Source organism: Podarcis melisellensis, assembly GCF_964234715.1.
Source record: "Podarcis melisellensis genome assembly, chromosome: 2".
Lineage (NCBI taxonomy): Eukaryota > Metazoa > Chordata > Lepidosauria > Squamata > Lacertidae > Podarcis > Podarcis melisellensis.
This window is the reverse complement of record NC_138529.1, coordinates 26,078,520-26,098,758: the sequence shown is the minus strand read 5'-3', so window position 1 is coordinate 26,098,758 and position 20,239 is coordinate 26,078,520. Positions and strand designations below refer to the sequence as shown.

The window sequence follows — 20,239 nt, the reverse complement described above, 5'->3', positions numbered from 1 at the left end:
GTACATCTCTAGCTGAAGGCTAATGGAACCTAGACCTGGCAGGGTCCCTAGGAGGTCATGTGGGTGATGCCTAGGTCTCCATCCTCCTCCCTTGAAAAGGAAACAGTGGGCACTTCAGCAGTACAGTTGTAGCAAGTACTGAGCCCCGAATGTGAGTTACCTTGCTTCAGAAAGTGTCCCTGCTGTCAATTACTTTTCTGCTGGGATTGGCCGTGCTTGGCCCCAGCCTCTTCTGTTCATCTCCCTATCCCCCTCCCTTGGAGAGCCAGTGTGGTGTAGTGGTTAAGAGCGGTAGACTCATAATCTGGTGAACCAGGTTCGCGTCTCTGCTCCTCCACATGCAGCTGCTGGGTGACCTTGGGCTAGTCACAATTCTCTGAAGTCTCTCAGCCCCACTCACCTCACAGAGTGTTTGGTGTGGAGGAGGAAGGGAAAGGAGAATGTTAGCTGCTTTGAGACTCCTTAGGGTAATGATAAAGCGGGATATCAGAATCCAAACCCTTCTTCTTCTTGTGAAGAAATGGAGGAGACCATTAAGCGGTGCAGTAGGACAACTGCTTGCCATCGGAAGCGACTGAAAAGTGCCTTAACTTAGGTTCAGAAGGGATCCTGCTGCCACAGCTGCTCCTCTGCTGGAGGAAACAGTGTGTGGTCCTCCCCATCTCTCCTTACAGCCACTCCTTCCCTCACTTACTTGAAGCATTGGTTCAGAATGTATACAGGCGATCATACTTGGTTATCTATCTATCTATCTATCTATCTATCTATCTAATCTATCTATCTGTCTATCATCTATCTATCTATCTATCTATCTATCTATCTATCTATCTATCATCATCATCTATCTATCATCTATCTATCTATCTATCTATCTATCATCTATCTATCTATCTATCTATCATCTATCTATCATCTATCTATCTATCATCTATCTATCTATCTATCTATCTATCATCTATCTATCTATCTATCATCTATCTATCATCTATCTATCATCTATCTATCAATCATATTTATATACTGATTAAGTGGTATATGAAATAACAGATGCAGCATATATAACAACTAAACTCAGAAACCACAATATGGGCTCCTTCGGGAGGAAGGGCAGGATATAAATCAACCAAATAATAACTATGCAATAAAATATTAAACAAAAACTACACTAACACCCCCCCCAAAAAAACCCCATAGCATATTTAGAAAAAGTGTGTGGCCTCCATCACCTCCTATAGCAAATCCATCCTTCCATTTCTTCAGCTGCCTTCTCATGGTGTCATCTTTTATACAGTGGTACTTCGGTTTACGAACTTAATCCGTTCTTAAACCAAAACTGTTGTTAAACTGAGGTGTGCTTTCCCTAATGAGGCCTCCTGCCGCTGGTGCCCTTCCACTGTTCGGATTCCGTTCTTAGACCAAGGTAAAGTTCAGAAACCGGGACACTACTTCCGGTTTTGCGGAGTTCGTAAACCGAATCATTCGTAAACAGGACTGTTCTTAAACTGAGGTACCACTGTATAAAGTTTACACAATGCTCTTTCTGTGTCGCAAAAATAGTTCAGTGGTCTTTATGACTGAAGTCCGGTGTTTCATTGATCATTCATTTCTTAGTTGACAGCGTTGCCAGAGACTTGAGTTTCTCATCTCAAAACATGAAAGTTTAAATCCTCTTCAGAGCTGAGAACGTTCTCTCTGCCTCTGCTGTTGTCATAGGTGCAGTGACGAGGAGTCTGAGCAATTTCATCATTTTGCTCTAATTGTTTTCGGAGATTCTTTCTCCAAAAGAATCCTGGGAATTGTTCTTTGTTATCCGTGCTGGCTTAGAGGTGGATGGGACTACCAGGCTCAGGGATCAAATTCAGCCCTCCAGGCCTCTCTGTTGGGGCTCAGGCCACCCCCTCTCCAGTCCTCTGAGTGTTTTTGACTAACTGAAAAAATATCTTTGGATGGAAAGTAAGTAAGAGAGCTCTCATCTCACCAGCCTTTTCTTACCCCACCAAAAAAAAAAAACCCACAACTCTTTCCATGTGTCCAATCTAACTCTCTAGCAACTTTTCACTATGCCTTACTTGCTGGAGAGTTAAGATGCTCTCTTGCAAAGCTGGGTATTTCTTGTAAAATGCGGTATTTGAGTGGGACTCTGTGGGCTAGTGGTTTGATAGAGGTAAGGGAAAGAAGAGCATATCTACACTTAAATTTCCTCTGCTTTTTCCAGGCAAGGTCCATGCTTTAAAGCTCTGTGTTCAAACACTTTTTTTCTTTGTTTTTGCCCCAGAGCTTTTCTCGCAAAAACCCGCTCTTTAAAGCTCAACTGGAGCAAACAGCAATTTGTGGAAAACCCATATTGACATTTGCTGTGACTGAGCAATAAGGAGCAGGTTTTCATGGGGAAAGGGTGGGAGCTTTTAAGCACAGACCTGTTCCTGGAGAGGTTGGGTCAAAAGTTAAGTGTGGGTAAGCACTAAGGTGTTGTGGAATGGGGAGGAGAAATGCTGTGGTGAAGCAAGGAGGGAGTGAAATGGCGAAGGATTATTATTATTATTATTATTATTATTATTATTATTGGATAAAAATTGGATGAAATTTTCATGCAAACTTATCTCTTCTGAGGACATGAGTCCTGCCAAGTTTGGGAAGGTGAGATGCAGTTGTTTTCATGCTAGGGCAGCCTTTGCAGTTTTGAGGTGAGTAAAAAAAGGAATTGCTTAATCTTCCTTAGTGTTTTGTTGGCAATCGGTCTGAAAATTGGAAACTTGAGAAAGGTTACTGCGCTTAAGAAACCTGCCAAATTGCAAACAAATAGACTTTTGTGCCAGGCACTTTTAAAGGTGATTTTTTTGGGGGGGGGAGACAACGGAAAGGGATTTGCTTTCCAGGTTATAGTATTCTCTCTGATTGCACATTTCACCTGTCAGCCACAACACAGCTCTCCTTCTGCCCTCTCCCAACTCTGGTGTTTGCTTCTCTTCTCCCATCACCTCACCTTGGTGATGTCTTTTATAGGATCAGGTTACAGATGCTTTTACTTTTAGCAGACACTTATGTGCAGCATTTCTTTTAGATGCCTGGCTCACTGAGGTGTCATGAACTGCTTCAGGGGTCCCTCACTTCAATTAATGGTGCCTCATACAGGTCCCACTTCGCTTCTGGCAAGTGCCAGATCCCTCCAAGATAGTGTGGCTGTGCTCGTGATCCTTCCAAATTACCGTACTTTTGCTCCATAGGGCGCACCGGACCATAGGGCACACCTAGTTTTTAGGGGGGAGATAAAGAAAAAAAATTATCCCCCCCCCCAGCCCCAAGGAGCAAAGAACTCCCGCCATGCTCCGAAGGCTTGCGGATAGCTTCCTGAAGCCTGCATTTGCTCCATAGGACGCACACGCATTTCCCCTTCATTTTTGGAGGGGGAAAAGTGCATCCTATAGAGCGAAAAATACGGTAGATGCTTACCTAATGGTATGCTGTTAGAATCACAGACCAGTAGAGTTGGAAATGACCATGAGGGCCATCTAGTTCAACCCCCTGCAATGCAGGAATTTTTCTGCCCAAGACTGAGATTTCTGGGGTGGCGACAATTAGCCCTAATGAACCAGTCACCACTGCATGTACCTGTAAAGAAATCTGGGCAGCCTTAATGCTGACTATGGGTATATAGAAGCTTATCTTGCTCTCTGAGGTAAAAGTACAAATTGCATTCGATTTGCAACCCATCTGATTTTTTCGAGCTTTGCAAATTCATTCTAAGCCAGGCAAAACCATGAATTTCTGCAAAAACGTAAGCAAAGGCCTGTTTGTTCAGTAACGGCACCTCAGTCACAAGGATGTTGCTTACATATACATATGAGTAAGTTCACCTGTTTTTTGTGATGCCTGCCAGGGTGTCACAAAGCTTGCACAGGCTACAGAGAGTGGAGTGTTTTGCAGATGAAAGGTACTAGAATTCCACATTAAGCGCACTTACTTGCCTCTTTATGTGGAAAGGTCTTTACCTTCAAGCTGTACATACCACAAATATTAGTCATCAGCACACAGAAGGGGAGATGACTCAGTCTGGAGAACAAAGGTGATGCACATAAGTTCTGAACAACCAGTTGCATGGCTTACATCAGCACAGTAGTGATTTGCAGCGCAGGGTAGGGGTGCTCAGCTGTCCTCCTGTCACCCACATTTCTGCTGCTTACCAGGAGGTAGAGAGGGAGGTGGTAGCAAGGTTAAGTGTGGTGTGAACACACCAGCAGAACCAATCCACTGCTTCCACCAGGGGGGTTTACACCTCAACCCACAACACCACCATCTTGCGCCTCTTGTTCTAAGGAAGTAGCCGCAACATAGGCAATGGCAGTGACATAGCATGGGTTGCCAGTGCCCAGGGCTGGACAATACACATTCAGTTCCCAAATGGCGTCTGCATCACCCAGCCACAGAGATAAGAAAAGAAGAGCCATTCCGTTGTCTGGAGAGATCACTTCCTGGTTGGCATGGAGAATCTGTTTGCAGAGGAGCCCAGCGACGGAAGCGCGCGGCTGAATTGAGGCAGCACCGGGTATTGAAGTTTTGCGCCCCTAATCATTTTGCGCTTGGGGCCCCCCACCCCTCATACTACGCCACTGAGCAATGGGAAAACAGGTGAACCCACCACCGACTGTTTACTAGATCAGTTAGTAATTCTGACTCCCAATTATTTAACAACGTCAACAACAAAATGACAACCTTAAAAAAAATCCATACTGCTGAAAAGAAGGAAGTTTTTTTGGGGGGGCGGGGTAGAGATGAGGAGTTTCTGTGTGACAGGACTGTGAACTCAGTTCAGTTCTGGTACCCTGCACAAATTCCTGAGATCTTTTCTTCTACATGTATAGCATTTGCGCTTGGCTCTGGTTGGTGGATCTCAGGGTAAGAATAATAGTAGTGGTAGTAATTTGATGGTAAATCCTACATGCGTCAATTCTTCCCACCCTTAGTTTAACAGACCCAAGCTCTTCAATCGCTACATCAGCACCCCAACCTTGAAGTGCATTCCATGTATGCAGTCTTGTGCTTGCATGATCAGGGCAGAAGAATTTCTGCATCAGCAACCCAAAGAAGTAACATCTTGGAGAGCTGTGACCTAAGCCAAATTCACACACTGTATCTCAGTGCTCAAGGGCTGGCGGAGGCAGGCTCTATCAGCCTGCCTGGAATGGTTGCTGTGCCCCAGTGATCATTGCTTTCTGGCTGACGGCGGAGGAAGTTTCTGAATGGCTGATCAATCCCATATGGACAATGTTCACTCACAAAACAGAGCTCGATGGGGAGACGAGGGTGGGAGTCTGTGCGCAGTGGAAAGCACCATGCTTTGTTGGCTGCCGCTCAGGCATGGGGTGAACAGAAGCATAGATTCTGGGGGGGAATCCTTTGCATTATTTGAAATAAGGATTGCTGGGTGGCACAAACATGCGGTCCACTGTTTACATACAATTACGAGTGCCTAGAAAGGATGCCGGATCAGGAGGTAGCAGGTGTAGTCCTATAAAGCTGTGCACTTCTGGCAGTACATGTGATCTGCGCTTTGCTATGAATTGTATAGATTGGGGTGGGTCTGGAACTACTAGTTGCTATTTGGCTTATTTGCAGTAGATCTTCTGGGATTTCTAACTCCCAGAATTTGAGCAATAGTAACTTATGCACTATGATAGAATACAAGTCTCTGGGATGGCTGACCTTTAGTTAATCACTTACCGGTACTTCTCTGCCTAGTGTTCCTCACCTGTAAAACAGGGGTATTCATTGGGACGTTTGGACCCAGACTTGGAGCAGCTCTGCTGGTGATTTTGGTTTTTTTTTTTTTTTTAGAGTTTTATGTTAGAATTCCTGATCCGTAATAACTCAAATGTAGATATGTACTTATCCCAATGTGTGGCTTAAGAAGTGCAGGAGGTAAGTCCCCCTTCCAACAGCATCATTTACATCAGGATCCAACCCCCATGGCCACTGTTTTGTGCCTGGCAAATAAAGTAGAACTTAAACAAGTATGTGAAGGATAGGCTGATGATTCTTCTCCAGTTGATGTTTTTAATCCGAGCAAGAGAAGAATTTTGAAGTTTGTAAACCTTGCCTTTTCTTTTGAAGAAAGGCCTTTACAATCCCCCAAAGCTCACATCCGAGCCTTAGCTTGGAGAGCTTCACTGGCATCTCTAGTAATTTTCTGAATTCTGAGAAATAACTCAGATACTATAAAAACCCCTGGGTTGTAAAAATAGCAGGGCTGTAATCCAATGTTTGATTTCTGTTCATAGCGCACAAGTGAGATGCTTTAAGACCTTTTCAAAATGAGGAGTTGGAAGGGAAACCTCCAGTATATGACTGGGTGAGCAGAGAGTGGTTGTTCTTCGCTGTTGAGGGCAGGCCCCTGAAACTGGCAGAGAGCCATTACAAATAATCTTCCCTCGGGACAAACTGCAGTTGTGACCTAGAAGCAGGGAGCTGGGAGTACGTCATATTTTATTGAACACCCAGACTTTGATTCTGACCTGGATTTACACATCTACTTTGCAACCAGAGTCCCTCTGCTCTCGATGTCCTCTCCGAATCCACACTTAGTCTCACACTTAGTCTCACTGCCCCAACCTCAGTGGGATAGCTGCGGAGGGGGAAGGTTGGGCCTAGCCCACATAGGCAGAAATGGCCCAGGATTTGTGCTTGACTGCTTTGACTAAGAGTTGTTTCACACCAGCATTTCCTGCAGTACAGTGGACGCTCGGGTTGCGAACGTGATCCGTGTGGGATGCACGTTCGCAACCCGCAGCGGCGCGTCTGCACACACACGGGTTGCGATTCGGCACTCATGCGCAAAACGCAATTCAACGCTTCTGCGCATGCACGACTGCCGAAACCCGGAAGTAATCTGTTCCGGTACTTCTGGGTTTCTGCGGTCCGTAACCCAAAAAAATGCAACCTGAAGCGTCTGTAACCCGAGGTATGACTGTACTAATAAGCTGTGTTTGCATCTTGCTCTTAGGAATAGAAGGGAGATAGATGGTGGCATTCCTGTTGGAATAGGAAAGGGAGAGGTTAAGTGGGTGCCTCTGTTGTCACCCTTAGCTTGCCTAGGTATGTGGGGATGGTACCCTGTGCTTCGTCCTTGTTAGAGTCTAAAATTATGTTTCTAGGTCGGTGTGCATTTCAGGATTTGTGTTACTGTTTGCATCTCTGAATGGTTGGTGTGCCTGTTTGAGGGGGTGAGAGAGAGAGAAAGATTCTATCCCTGCCTTTGTCTGCGTTCGTGTTGTGGCTGATTTATTAACTAGGACAATACAAGGAGACTCGGCCCATTATTCCCAGTGTCCGCCTCAGCTGCTGACAGCTTGGTGGAATTGAAATATCTTATTTAAAGCAAGTGAGGATCATTTTGAATATCAGCAGTGACACTCAAGGACTCACAGCTGAAAGGGTGCAAAACAACAGCTGGGAGGGGGGGTGTAGATGTTCCCACCACCTTTGCCACTGCTTCCCATTGGGCTGTTTTGCTCCCTTAATGCCTTTGCCTTTAGAATCCAGGCAGTCTGCCTCATCACTGCTCACATTTCTGTCAAGCCAGCTGCCAGAAATATTTTGCCCCGGTCCTTCAAGCAGGTGGCACAAGGAGTCTTGATGCTGGTTATCTGAGACAGCACACAGTGTCAGGTATATGGAGAAGTGGCACATCTCGAAACTGAGACTCTGGTAGAAGGACCGTAGCTCAGAGCATCTGCTCTGCATGCAGAAGGTCCCAGGTTTGATCCCCAGTATCTCCAGGGACACGGGCAGAGACACCTGCCTGAGACCCTGGAGAGTCATTGGCAGCCAGAGTAGACAATACTAGACAAGATGGACCAAGCGTCTCTCACCCAATGGTTCCTTCAGTCTCCATACTTTTGTACTAGGAGGGAGCTATTTGCTTGAGAGTTGCTCGCCTGCTTCCTGTCAGCCAACCCATTTGAGTTCTCAGGTGGCCCATCCTTGCAAATTCAGGCTCCTGCTTCCTTGCTTGCTTCCAGACTGCCAATGCTGGCATGTGTGCGCACTGTTAGCCAGTGGATGCTAAACGTTTGGATTCAATTCAGAGGCAGATGGCGGGATCCTTGTGAGCTTTTGGCATTTTGTATTCAGGGGAAACACAGAGCTAACAGTTGAGGACGTAGTGAGGTTTGAGGTTGGGATGGTACTCACAGGTAGGTCTTGAGTGCAGCCTAGATATTTATTTAGATAATCAACCCACCATTTCTCACAGGTCCCAAGAACTCAAAGCAGCCACTGGAATCACATACACACGTAGCTATTAAATCTAAAATGGTTGCCCCCACAGAGCCACATTTTCCAGAATTCCCTGGGAATTAGAATCAAATGTCAAATCACTGAGCATTGTAGATCTGAGGAATACATAAGGTTCTCCTAACAGCATCCGTAACAAACTGCAGTCCCCGGGTTTCTTTGGGAGACTGTTCAAAGTGGTATGATGATGCTTTCAATGTATAGTGCATGTGGAGGGCTGTGAAAGAGTCACTGAGAATGCCTCTCGTTCTACTCTTATAATGTACACTTGTCATATGGCTGGTATTGTGCATGTAGAGAACCATCTTGGTTGATCTTCGAGAGCAGAAGTCTGTATGATGCACCAAGGCTTTGTTTTAAGGGAGCAAGCCATAGGTCGTCTTAGTGTGGTGTGAGTAGGTCATCACAGCTTGAAATTTGAGAGTCACCAATATAAAGCAAATCTTATCAATTTTAGTAGCTGAGCTTCTACCCACAGCTTCTTAGACAATATTTAGTGTTGAGCCAATATTCAGTGCACCCCACATTTTGCTGTCCCTTTCTCTGTGGCAATTAGGTGTGTGTGTGTGTGTGTGTGTGTGTGTGTGTGTGTTTGGTGATTGAAGAATAATTTGGGGGTGGGGGAGCCCCAACCCATTGCTGCTGCTGTCATTCTTGGTCATCATCAGCTGGCGGCCACCCTTCTGCCACCAACCTACACCCCCTGGAGCAGTTATATGATGAGATGGTGCTGCTCTGATGAAGGAAATGACAATCTCTGCTTGTGGCTGACACATTTTACATCAGAGCAACCACTATATCATAATGTAATGTCAATCCAGGCAGCTTTTGCCCCCCCCCCCCCCGCAAAAAAAGAAGGCTGGTAGTCACTGGGGGGAGCTCTGATGGTAGCAAGGCCCCCCTCCCAATTTTAATCCATCCTTTGAATTTCCTGGATCTTGCCCCTGTTCCTTCTCCAACCATCGCCAAAAATCTGAGGAAGAACTTTTTTCTGACTACTGTATCCGACCTTGCATTTCCATATTTTAAAATGCATCCTGCAAGGAAGTGGAGGTTGTCGATTTTGCCATCTGTTAAAAGTACAGGATTTTGCTTTAATGACTAAGCTAACACACTTTATTTGATTCAGTGAAAGAAAGAAAAAAGGACACGATACTTTGTAAAATGGATTAATTTTATTCAATACAGCAAAAAGGGGGATTTATTGTCAAATAAAGGTTATGAATTCACTTAGTTAATAGTAACTTAGATTTAAAAAAACAAAAACAACCAAGCTGATAGATACATCTGGACATTACACAGAGAGACAGAATGCTATTAGTTATAAATGTGACACCCATTAGAGCACTTCTATAGAATTATAAATATTTATGCCCTTGTATTTTCATTCTATGTGCTGGCGCTTTGTGTTTTTGTTGAATGAGGCATTATATTCTACGACTGGTTGTACTAACAAAGTCCTGTTAGTCCAAGCACTTCCTCCTGCGCAACACAACTTCCTCTCCCTTTCCTCTTACGTTCAGAAGGTCCCAGGAGAAACCCTGGAGAACCACCGACTAGCAGTATAGACAATACGGTGTTGATAAGGGAGTGCGTGGCGCTGTGGTCTAAACCACTGAGCCTCTTGGGCTTGCTGATTGGATGGTCAGCAGTTCAAATCTGTGCAACGGAGTGAGCTCTCGTTGCTCTGTCCCAGCTCCTGCCAACCTAGCAGTTTGAAAGCACACCAGTGTAGGTAGATAAATAGGTACCACTGTGGCAGGAAGCTTAACAGCATTTCCATGCGCTCTGCCTTCCGTCACGGTGTCCTGTTGCGCCAGAAGTGGTTAAGTTATGCTGGCCACATGACCTGGAAAGTTGTCTTTGGACAAACGTTGGCTCCCTCGGCCTGAAGCGAGATGAGCGCCACACCCCTTAGTCGCCTTTGACTGGACTTAACCATCTAGGGGTCCTTTACCTTTACCTTACCTTACCTTACCTTGTGTTGACAAACCAGTACAGTGTAGCTGAACCAATAGTTTGACTCTTTCTCTTGACTTAGTACTTCCTAGTGTGGTCCACTTCCTTCCTTGACCATTTGCCCACTTTCCTGTATACAAACATGACTCTGGGACTAGTTCCTGCTCCTTGCAGTGCAACAACATAGTCCCTTGTACCCTGGACTGTTGTTCCAGAGACAGCTCTGGCTTACACCATGCCTGTGTGGCAGTAGCAAACAGCAGGGTGGGACAGCAGGATTCACCTGATCTCCAATCACCAGCGTGTCAAGGGTGCTCCCCAGTCAAAGCAATGCACACAGTAGACAGTTAACTCAGAGCTGACACTTACAGTAGTTTCCACAGCTCCGAATACCCACACACACAAGCCTAGCATATAGGCAGCTATTCCCAGGTCTGCTCTCTATGGAGCAGTTGCAGCGACAGGGGACCACACGCCCTCCTCCATCCTATGTATCTTCCCCCAACGGGCTGCACACATGCAGTCAGAGACTATGCCTACCTGGAAGCTGCCTCTGCTCTTCTCACTTCAGTTCTCTGCTGGTTCTGGGAGACAGTGGTGCAGGAGAGGGTGGGGAAGCACCCACCCTTCGCTTGCCTGACCTGCCTTTTTTTCCTCTTCTTCCCACCCATCTTTTGCTCTATTCTGCAGCTCTGAAGCTTCCCCTGTTTCTGGCACTTGCCTTCTGGCTGTTACAGGTCCCCACAAACCACGAGTCAGATACTAGCCCCATCTTCCCCCGATGCACCTTTATCAGCGTCCTGCCAGTCCCTGACACTGTGCCACTTCTGAATACCAGGACAGAAAAGGGGATGGGGGAGGTTGCTGTGGTGCAAAAGCACCAGCGGAGCCTATCTGGTGCCTCCTGCCAGTGCCTCTGAACCACACTCACCTGCCGCTGCCTTGCCTTTCCACCTCTCCCTCCCAGTATGCAGCAACAACACAGGTGACTTCAGATCAAGTGTTTTAATGACTGAGCTAACACTCTTTCTTAGATTCAAGGAAGGAAAACAAAGGCACAGTACTTGACGATAAGATAGATGAATGTCATTGAATGCAGCAAAGAAAAAGGGGAGAGAGAAACCAGCCACTATCTGCTAGTGCTGTGTGGTCTTCTTTGTCTAGATTGCCTGCTGGCTTGGATTCAGGAGTGTTTAAAGTGTCTTTCTGAATGGCTGAGTTCCAGCAGTTGTACCCAGCATGTAAAAATGTTTTCTCTATATATATCTTGTGAAAACGACAGCTTCAATTGCTTAACCTAAAAAGGTAGACTAGGTGATTGAAGCAGTTAAGAGCAGGGCAGGCGTCAGCACTCAGCATTCGTAGGCCCCAGAATGCTGGCGAAGCCCACCATTTAAATTTCCTACAATGCCCCCGATGATGTGTCGCACTTGGGTATTGTGGGTTAAAATGGCAGCCCTGGAAAAGGGATGAAGGTGATGTTGGAGGGGACCCACCAATGGAGGAAGGATTGCACCAGAGGGACTTTCCCCAGTGCTCTCTCAGATCTAGAGCCCTCCTGTGTAAGATGTCCTTGTAGACTCCTTGGGCGCAGAAGGGGACCATGTTTTTAGGGAAGCTTTTAATGTTTAATGCTGTATTGTGGTTTTAATATTCGATTGGGAGCTGCCCAGAGTGGCTGGGGAAACCCAGCCAGATGGGCAGGGTATAAATAAATTATTATTATTATTATTATTATTATTATTATTATTATTATTATTATTCCCAGTTCATGTAGTTAAAACCTACAACAGGGCTAAAACATAGGAACCAGTGCAGGGCAGGCAGCAGGGAGCACACATGGGGGCATTGTATAACAGTGATTTCTCTCTTATGGAGGCTACTTTGGATGAAGACAGACAGAACATTTTTAAGAATGGCAGAGGAAGTCTGATAGTGCCTCCATTGATGTGTAGACAAATGTACTTTCTCTCCCAAAGAGAACTTGAGGGGGATGGGGATGGACTATTGCAGCCTTTCCGATTGGTTCAAATTGAATGGGATGCCGATTGGCTAGCACCTGTGACATCATTTGTACATTCAGATTCATCTTAAAACATCCAGAAACATTTAAAAAGTAGTAATAAATACTCCAGGATTTGGGGAGTGTCTGCTTTTAGAACATTTCATTTAAAAAAATAAAAAGGGTATCAATGTCTATATGCCATTAAGTAAAGTAAAATGTTAAAAAGGCAGGAAATTCACCTGATGCGCAAGAAGAGGAGAAAGACCCGAGGGCTGGTATACATTTTCGTAATGCAGTCTGTACAGCCAGTGAGCAAAGGGTCAATTCTGCCTGCCATTGAAATCCACATTTGTCTTTATCCAATTCATGGAGCCTTGTTCATTTTATTTATCTATTTAACAACTTTTTTTACTTATCAAAACGTTTATACCTCTTGACAGCAGTTTACAAAACCTTTGCCTTTTGTTGCAGGGAAGACCCCCAATATTAAAATGTCACAGCAGTACCAAAGGACCCTAATGCAATATGCACACCTCAATTCCTTCTGCCCATGCCTTTTATGGTTCGTTTCAATCCTTCCTTTTCTTCCACCTTATTTGTGCTTGAGCGAAGAGATATGAGAGACAAGAGGGAGCACGCACAGAGAGGGAGCAGTAGCAACCAAGCTTGCAGGCTGCATTTTTAATTATTTCTCTTTTCCTTTTTTTCATAGCCTAAGGAGTTCCCTAGAACAACATTTGGAGAGAAAACCCCCCACTTTTCATAGAGGTTGGATTTCCCCTCATTAAAAGCCATCAAGCTCAGTCCCATTTCTAAGCATCACTAACACCTTTTGGGGAATCTGCCTGTTGACATAGTGCCCAAAGGTGACCCAAAGTGATGTTCCCTGCCAATTTACATCCCGGCTCATTTCTGCTAATCACAAATGAATTCCACAATGTCCCCCGTTGGTGTAAAAGGAAGGATTGCTGATAGTATATGGCATGCCTTCCTCAAGCTCATCCAGTGCCCTTTCACTCCTCCAATAAGGCACCAACATCAAGGCCTTGAGAAAAGAGGTTGGGTAATGCAAACTCCCTATGAAAATTCCTATGGACATCAACCTCATTTAACCTGATTGGTGGTTTCCAAGTAGGGCGTCCTATGCTGCCACCTACGGGCTCAATCGAGATATTCACCTTTTCAGTAGTATAGCCGAACTCTTGAGTCCCAGTACAGGGTTGAATAGAGCAGTGTGTTGAACTGGAGCAAACCCAATTCCCATTTCACCTGTCAGGCCTTTAATGCAGGAGAGGGTAAATATGAGGAATTTGTGATGACCACAAACACTGCTGTCTTCATGGCCTAATGAGTCTGTCCGCATTATACGCAGGATGCTGAAAGTTGCATGTGGTACTTGCCCTTGGATAAAATGCAGGTTGGCATTCCAGCCAGTTGGCAAAGGACTTCATAGCTATAAGAAGCAAAGAGGCAGAGAGAGAGAGAGAGGACAGGAGCTGGCAAACAGCCCTGTCAAGCCCAGATAGCCCTCAGGTCCTTGTTTACCCTGCCAACATCCCAGAGCTTTGGCATGGAGTTTTGTCCAAACATCACATGGAGTCTTTGGACAGCTGTGCTGGAATTTGTAGCCTTCCCTTCCACGGAACGTGGGTTTGGAGCACCACCGCTAGGAATTAACAACTCCCTCCAATAGGCTGGCAGAATTAAGAAGTTTGGAGCTAGCCTGTCAAAAGGAGAGAAAGGTGGATTGAAGAATGAGTTGAGGATTATGGTCAGAGCTCTTGTGTGATAAGCTAAGTCAAGTCCTGAAACAGCAGAGATAGAGGCAGTTACTGCTGAAAGGTTGGTGAGCCATTGGAGAGGGGATTAAGACTGACGGCGCAATCCGCTGCGTGCTTACTTAGAAGTAAGCCCCGCTGTATAAAATGGATTTTACTCCCGTGCAAGTGTGTGTGGGGGGGGGGGAATTGCTGCCTAAGAACTGGTATGCAGGCCAACTGAGGCCAAAAGACTCATCAGCGGATTAAACCAGGCCTGTGTTTGCACCCCCAATACCATCCTTTGCAAATCTTCCCCCTCAGCACAGCATTTTGCAGTGTTGAACACTTTGGGTGTAGGTGTGGGGTTTTTGTTGTTGTTTTTCCAGGACCACATTAATACAGGAATGAAAGAGGATGTGAAAATCGAAGGGCACATCACTGTTGAAAGAAATGAAAAAACCAAGAAGAAGCCAGGCAAGGGTTCTCAAGGGTTCTCAGGAGCCTGCGTCAGCATGCAGACTGGTGATTAATTCGCAGCAGCCTGCTAGGATGAGGATCTTAACGTTCATTGGGGCACTTTATTATTTACTTATTTGTCTCGCCAATTTGTATAATGCTTACTTAAATTTTGTCTCTAAGGGGTGTACAGGTAACTCAATACAACAAAGCTAAAAATCAGTTAAAACAATTAAATCAGAATTCAGTTAAATGCCTGGTGTAATAGGAAGGGGGGGTGGAGAGAGCCTGCTGCAGAATTTCAGCAGAGAGAGGGGGGCTGTGTGCCCTTAACTGGAAGGGATTCCATAAAACTGAGTCCACAATATTGAACACACTGCTGCTGGTGGATGAGAGTTCTGCATCTGAGCCATGGGATATAATGAATCAGGCATTGCCTGAGTTATCCTGGACTCAAGTTGTTAAATATCTTATAAATTAATACAGTGGTACCTCGGGTTAAGTACTTAATTTGTTCCGGAGGTCTGTTCTTAACCTGAAACTGATCTTAACCTGAGGTACCACTTTAGCTATTGGGGCCTCCCGCTGCCTCCGTGCCACCGGAGTGCGATTTCTGTTCTCATCCTGAAGCAAAGTTCTTAACCTGAAGCACTATTTCTGGGTTAGCGGAGTCTGTAACCTGAAGCGTATGTAACCTGAAGTGTATGTAACCCGAGGTACCACTGTACAAGAACCTTTAACCTGGCCTGGTAGCATATGGGCAGCCAATGGAAGCTTTTGAACACAAGAGTGGTAGCAATAATCTGAGCCCTATCAACAGTCTAGCCGGCATGTTTTGCACCAAGGGTAGCCACACAAAGAGCTTGCTGCAATAATTGAGGCTTGGCTCAGTGCAGCAGAACAACCGTGGAGAAGCAAGCGGGGCTGCAATCTCCTCTCCAAGAGCCTTGCCCTTTGCTCATTGACATGCCAATCAGGACAGTGGATGAAGAATTGTGAAGGACTCTTGTGTTTATGCATATGGTAGGCCCAGGGCTGCTAGAATGGGGAACTTGCATGGAAGATAAGTTGCTTTTTCTGTTAAGTAATCTCCATATATCCCTGGACTGGCCATATCACAATAAGGGTGATAGCAATGGTGATAAGCAGCCAGAGACTTTGAATGAACCATTGTCCTCTAATTCTAATGGACTCAGAGGCTTTCTCTGACATTTCAAGTATTCTGGAAAAGCACAGCAGCTGTCTATTCCTCCCATGCCCTATTGGCCTTAGCACTTAGGTCACCTTGTTGTCTTGAAACATCCTCTGTACTTCAAAGCCTTCCTCCTTGTAACTACTACATGGGCAGCCACTCCGCCAACATCAGGAGGGCAGGCACTCAGCTCTCCTGCTCTGTCCGATGGGGGTCTCTTGCCCTCTTTATCCACAGGTAGAGATGAATTTTTCTGCACGCCGCAGGCAAACAGCAGTGTGTCTGCACTGGGGAAGAAGTGTCTCCAGACTTCAAGGCAACCATTAGATGATCACCTCTCATTATTAAAGTTTAATTTAAACTGCGTATCGAAAAGAAAAATACAAACAAACTCGTATCAAAGGAGCCTCCGGCACTTTTAATACTTGATTAAATTTTAGGATGTGGGGGCTGGAAGCAGTCTGAATTCCTTCACTTATTTCCTTTGAGTTTCCATCCTCTGGTTTCTTTCATTGCTGCAGAGAAACTACATAAATGAATGCCTGAGATTAATTCACTCTTTCCAGGTTTTCTGCAGCCTAAAGGGAAAGCTTTTCCTGCTAGCCCCATAACATGTTCCTCTTCAGTTTTTCCATGATCTTTTCCTCCTTCATTTCCCAGGCTTTCACACTCCCATGTCCTCAAACTCGTTTCACCATAGCATCCACATCCAGCTGCCATGCTTAGAAAAACCCACATATTTCAGCAAGTCCCCCTAGTTTTCACAGTCTCTCGAAGTTACCATCAGTGGTAAGGATGCTTCAAACCTGTTTGAACATAGATCCATTCCCCCCCCCCATGACATGTAATTACAGCTGCATTGATGATGACACATAGCAAAGTTCCATGCGCATTTTATGGGGTGGGGTGGGGTGGAGCAATGCTATAATGCACAGTGCTGACGAAATAATCTGTGTACATAAAAAAAAGAAGAGCTTGTTGGATTAAACCAGTGTCCCATGTGGTCCAGCATTCTGTTCTCATGGTGGCCAAACAGATGCCTGTGGTTTCCAGCAACTGAGATTCAGAAGGATTACTGTTTCCAACTGCGAAAGCAGAGCATTGCCACCATGGCTAGAAACCATTGGTAGTCTTTATCCTCCATGAATTGGTCTAATCCTCTTTAAAGCCACCCAGTTTGCTGGCCACCACTGCCTCCTATGGGAAGAAGTTTCATAGTTTACGTGCCCATAGTTTATCTGTCCCAAATCTTCCAACATTCAGCTTCATAGCTTCATCAGATGACTGGGAGTGGCCACCGAGAACATATAACACCAGTCCTGAAAGACCTACATTGGCTCCCATTACATTTCCAAGCACAATTCAAAGTGCTGGTACTGACCTTTGAAGCCCTAAATGGCCTCAGCCCAGTACAGTGGTACCTCTGGTTGCGAACGGGATCCGTTCCAGAGGCCCGTTCACAACATGACAAGAGCGCAACCCGCAGAGGTGCGTCTGCGCACGCGCGGGTTGCAATTTGCCGCTTCTGCGCATGCGCCTTGATGTCATTTTGCGCTTCTGTGCATGCACGAGCGGCAAAACCCGGAAGTAACCCTTTCCGATACTTCCAGGTCGCCGCGGGACATAACCTGAAAGAACGTAACATGAAGCAAATGTAACATGAGGTATGACTGTATACCCGAAGGAGTGTCTCCACCCACATCATTCAACCCTGACACTGAGGTCCAGCTCCGAAGGCCTTCTGGCGGTTCCCTCACTGAGAGAACTGAGGTTGCAGGGAACCAGGCAGAGGGCCTTCTCGGTAGTGGTGCCCGTCATGTGGAACGCCTTCCCATCAGATGTCAAGGAAATAAACAACTATCTGACTTTTAGAAGACATCTGAAAGGAACCCTGTTTAAGGAAGTTTTTAATGTTTGATGTTTTATCATGTTTTTAATATTCTGTTGGGAGCTGCCCAGAGTGGCTGGGGAAACCCAGCCTATTATCATCATCATCATCATCATGTCCATGAACTCTCGAGTTGTGGCAGAGGGAGAAAAACTTTTCTTCGGCCACCTTTCCCATGTCATGCATGAAGTTATATACTTCTGTCATGTCACCTCTTAGTCACCTTTTCTCTAAATGAAAAAAAAAAGTCCCAAATGCTGCTACCTTTCCTCGCTTGATCATTTTGGTTTTGCCCTTTTCTGAACTTCTTCCAGCTCTAGAATATCCACATTGGGGATTGCTGGAAATGGAGAGAGAATGGGCAGAAAAGATGATAACAGAGGCTTTCATTTTCACAAGCTATGGGGTAGCCCACATTCCCTCTTTCATTTAAAAAAAAATAAAATTCTAAGCAGGACCAAGGAATACGAATACCTCTGAACCTGAAATAGTGGAAGCTCAAGAACTCTGGCCTTTTCTCTTATTTGCTTCATTTTCACGTTTTGTGATGTTCATTTGAAGCCCAGAGTCTGAAAGAAGAAGTTCAGGAGTTCAGACGCCCAACAACTTTCAGAAAAATCACATGTTGGATATTACTTACTGTTCTTTTTTATAAGTCAGCTTTGTCCTTTATATAATTTCCCAATTTTTATTTCAACCTATCTGTTGTACTGAGAAATACATAATCTTGCACCAATCAACAAGCAAGTTTAATCAAGCAAACCTATCCAAACCTGTGGAAAGTTACATGTGTTTTGTCTCTTTTTAGCTACTGTTGGTTTTAAGCATCATTTGAATTTTTTAATTGTTTCTTATTGAGAATTTTAATGTTCTGTTTTATATTTTTGTCAATGGCTTTAGAGGGTTGTTGTTTTTACAATCGGTTTATAAACGTTAAGGGAAAAATAGAAGCAAATGCTGCCTATGACCTCTGCTATTTTTAAGCAACATTTGAACACGGTTTGTCATGGAGTCTACTAGTTTTGAACAGTCACTGTTGATTTTCGGATCCCTTGAGTGAGCTTCTCCATAGTCGTACAGTCTACAGCACAGAGGCGACTTTTGCATAAAGCCCACAAATTCTCAATGGGATTTACGTCCGGAGAATTCCCTGGCCAATCAAGTACCTGTATTTGCTGCTCTATCATGAATTTCTTCAGCACTTTCCATGTGTGACAAGGGGCTAGGTCCTGCTGCAATATCCCAGTACTGTCAAGATACCTCTTTTCCAGCTCTGGAATAACTCTCTTTCGTAGAACCTCAATATATTGTGGCGAGCGCATCATTCCTTCTATTTGCTGCAGGCTTCCGACACCATAATGATCAACTGACTTTTCGTGTTTGTTTTGAGTACAGGATTACGAGTAAGATAGAAATCATGCTTTGTTTCAATTAATTTGCACAAGGATGTACCATAAGGGCACAGGATGTACCAGCACTGACATACTTGATCTTTGCAGAGCAAGAGAGTGTGACCACACAATCAACTGGTCAAGGTGGTTATATGGCTTCTCAGATTCAGAGATGCAGCAGCATGCAAATTCCATGCTCATATTTTGCCATGAAACTACTTCTCCAAGATGCACCAGTGCATGTATGCTTTAAAAAGCAGTACGGCAATACCATGCAGAGTTGGTGGTCCTGATACCAAACCTGAATTTATGGCTTTCTAGCTCTGCGACGCGGGTGGCTCTGTGGTCTAAACCACTGAGCCTAGGGCTTGCCAATAGGAAGGTTGGCGGTTTGAATCCCCGCAACGGGGTGAGCTCCGGTTGTTCGGTCCCAGATCCTGCCTACCCAGCAGTTTGAAAGCACGTCAAAGTGCAAGTAGATAAATAGGTACCACTCTGGCGGGAATGTAAACGGTGTTTCCGTGCACTGCTCTGGTTCGCCAGAAGAGGCTTAGTCATGCTGGCCACATGACCCGGAAGCTGTATGCCGGCTCCCTTGGCCAGTAAAGCGAGATGAGCGCTGCAACCCCAGAGTCGTCCGCAACTGGACCTAATGGTCAGGGGTCCCTTTACCTTTACCTTTAGCTCTGCTTAGCCTGCTTAGTTTAGTCAGGCAGCCATCCTTGGGAGCAATGATTCTCAGCTTCCTTCCCTCCCCACCCAAATATGTGCACTGCACATTCATTTTATCCAAAACAAGGTGGTCAGTTTCTCTCCCATATAGGTTTAAAATATTTTTTTTAAAAAACCACAAAATTGTAGGGCTGGGACAGAAGGGACATCTTCCGGTCCAAGCAGATACCTAACCAAAGTGTATCCCTCTCCTTTAACTGGAGTGTGACTGTGGGAATGAATCCCAAATTAAAAATGCTTGTTTTCCAAAACTTTAGCATCATGTAAGACCAGTTGCTTTCTTTGAGTCTTCTCTCCTAGTTTTATTCCAACAGCAGATTTAATAATTTTTTGGCTTTTATTTACTTTTACTTTTTTTCATTCTTTTGTCCACGAAAATGGAGTGTAAAGGCCACCACATAATCAATCGGCAAGTAAATAATGAAAGTTTGTGTTGATATAGGCCATGTCGCCACAGTGTACACAACAGTAATTCACTTTAGCCTATCAGGAGATGTATGGGATTACAGTTGCCCTTACTATCTACCTCATTGATTGTGTATTGCATTGATCTGTTTAGTCATCTCC

The 20,239-nt window shown here is 45.1% G+C and overlaps 1 protein-coding gene across 8 annotated transcripts in view; it reads left to right on the top strand.

The window, feature by feature from the left end:
- SDK2 (sidekick cell adhesion molecule 2) overlaps positions 1-20,239 on the top strand; it is a 329,275-nt gene that overhangs the window by 216,432 nt on the left and 92,604 nt on the right. The gene's annotated exons all lie outside the window — the stretch shown is intronic.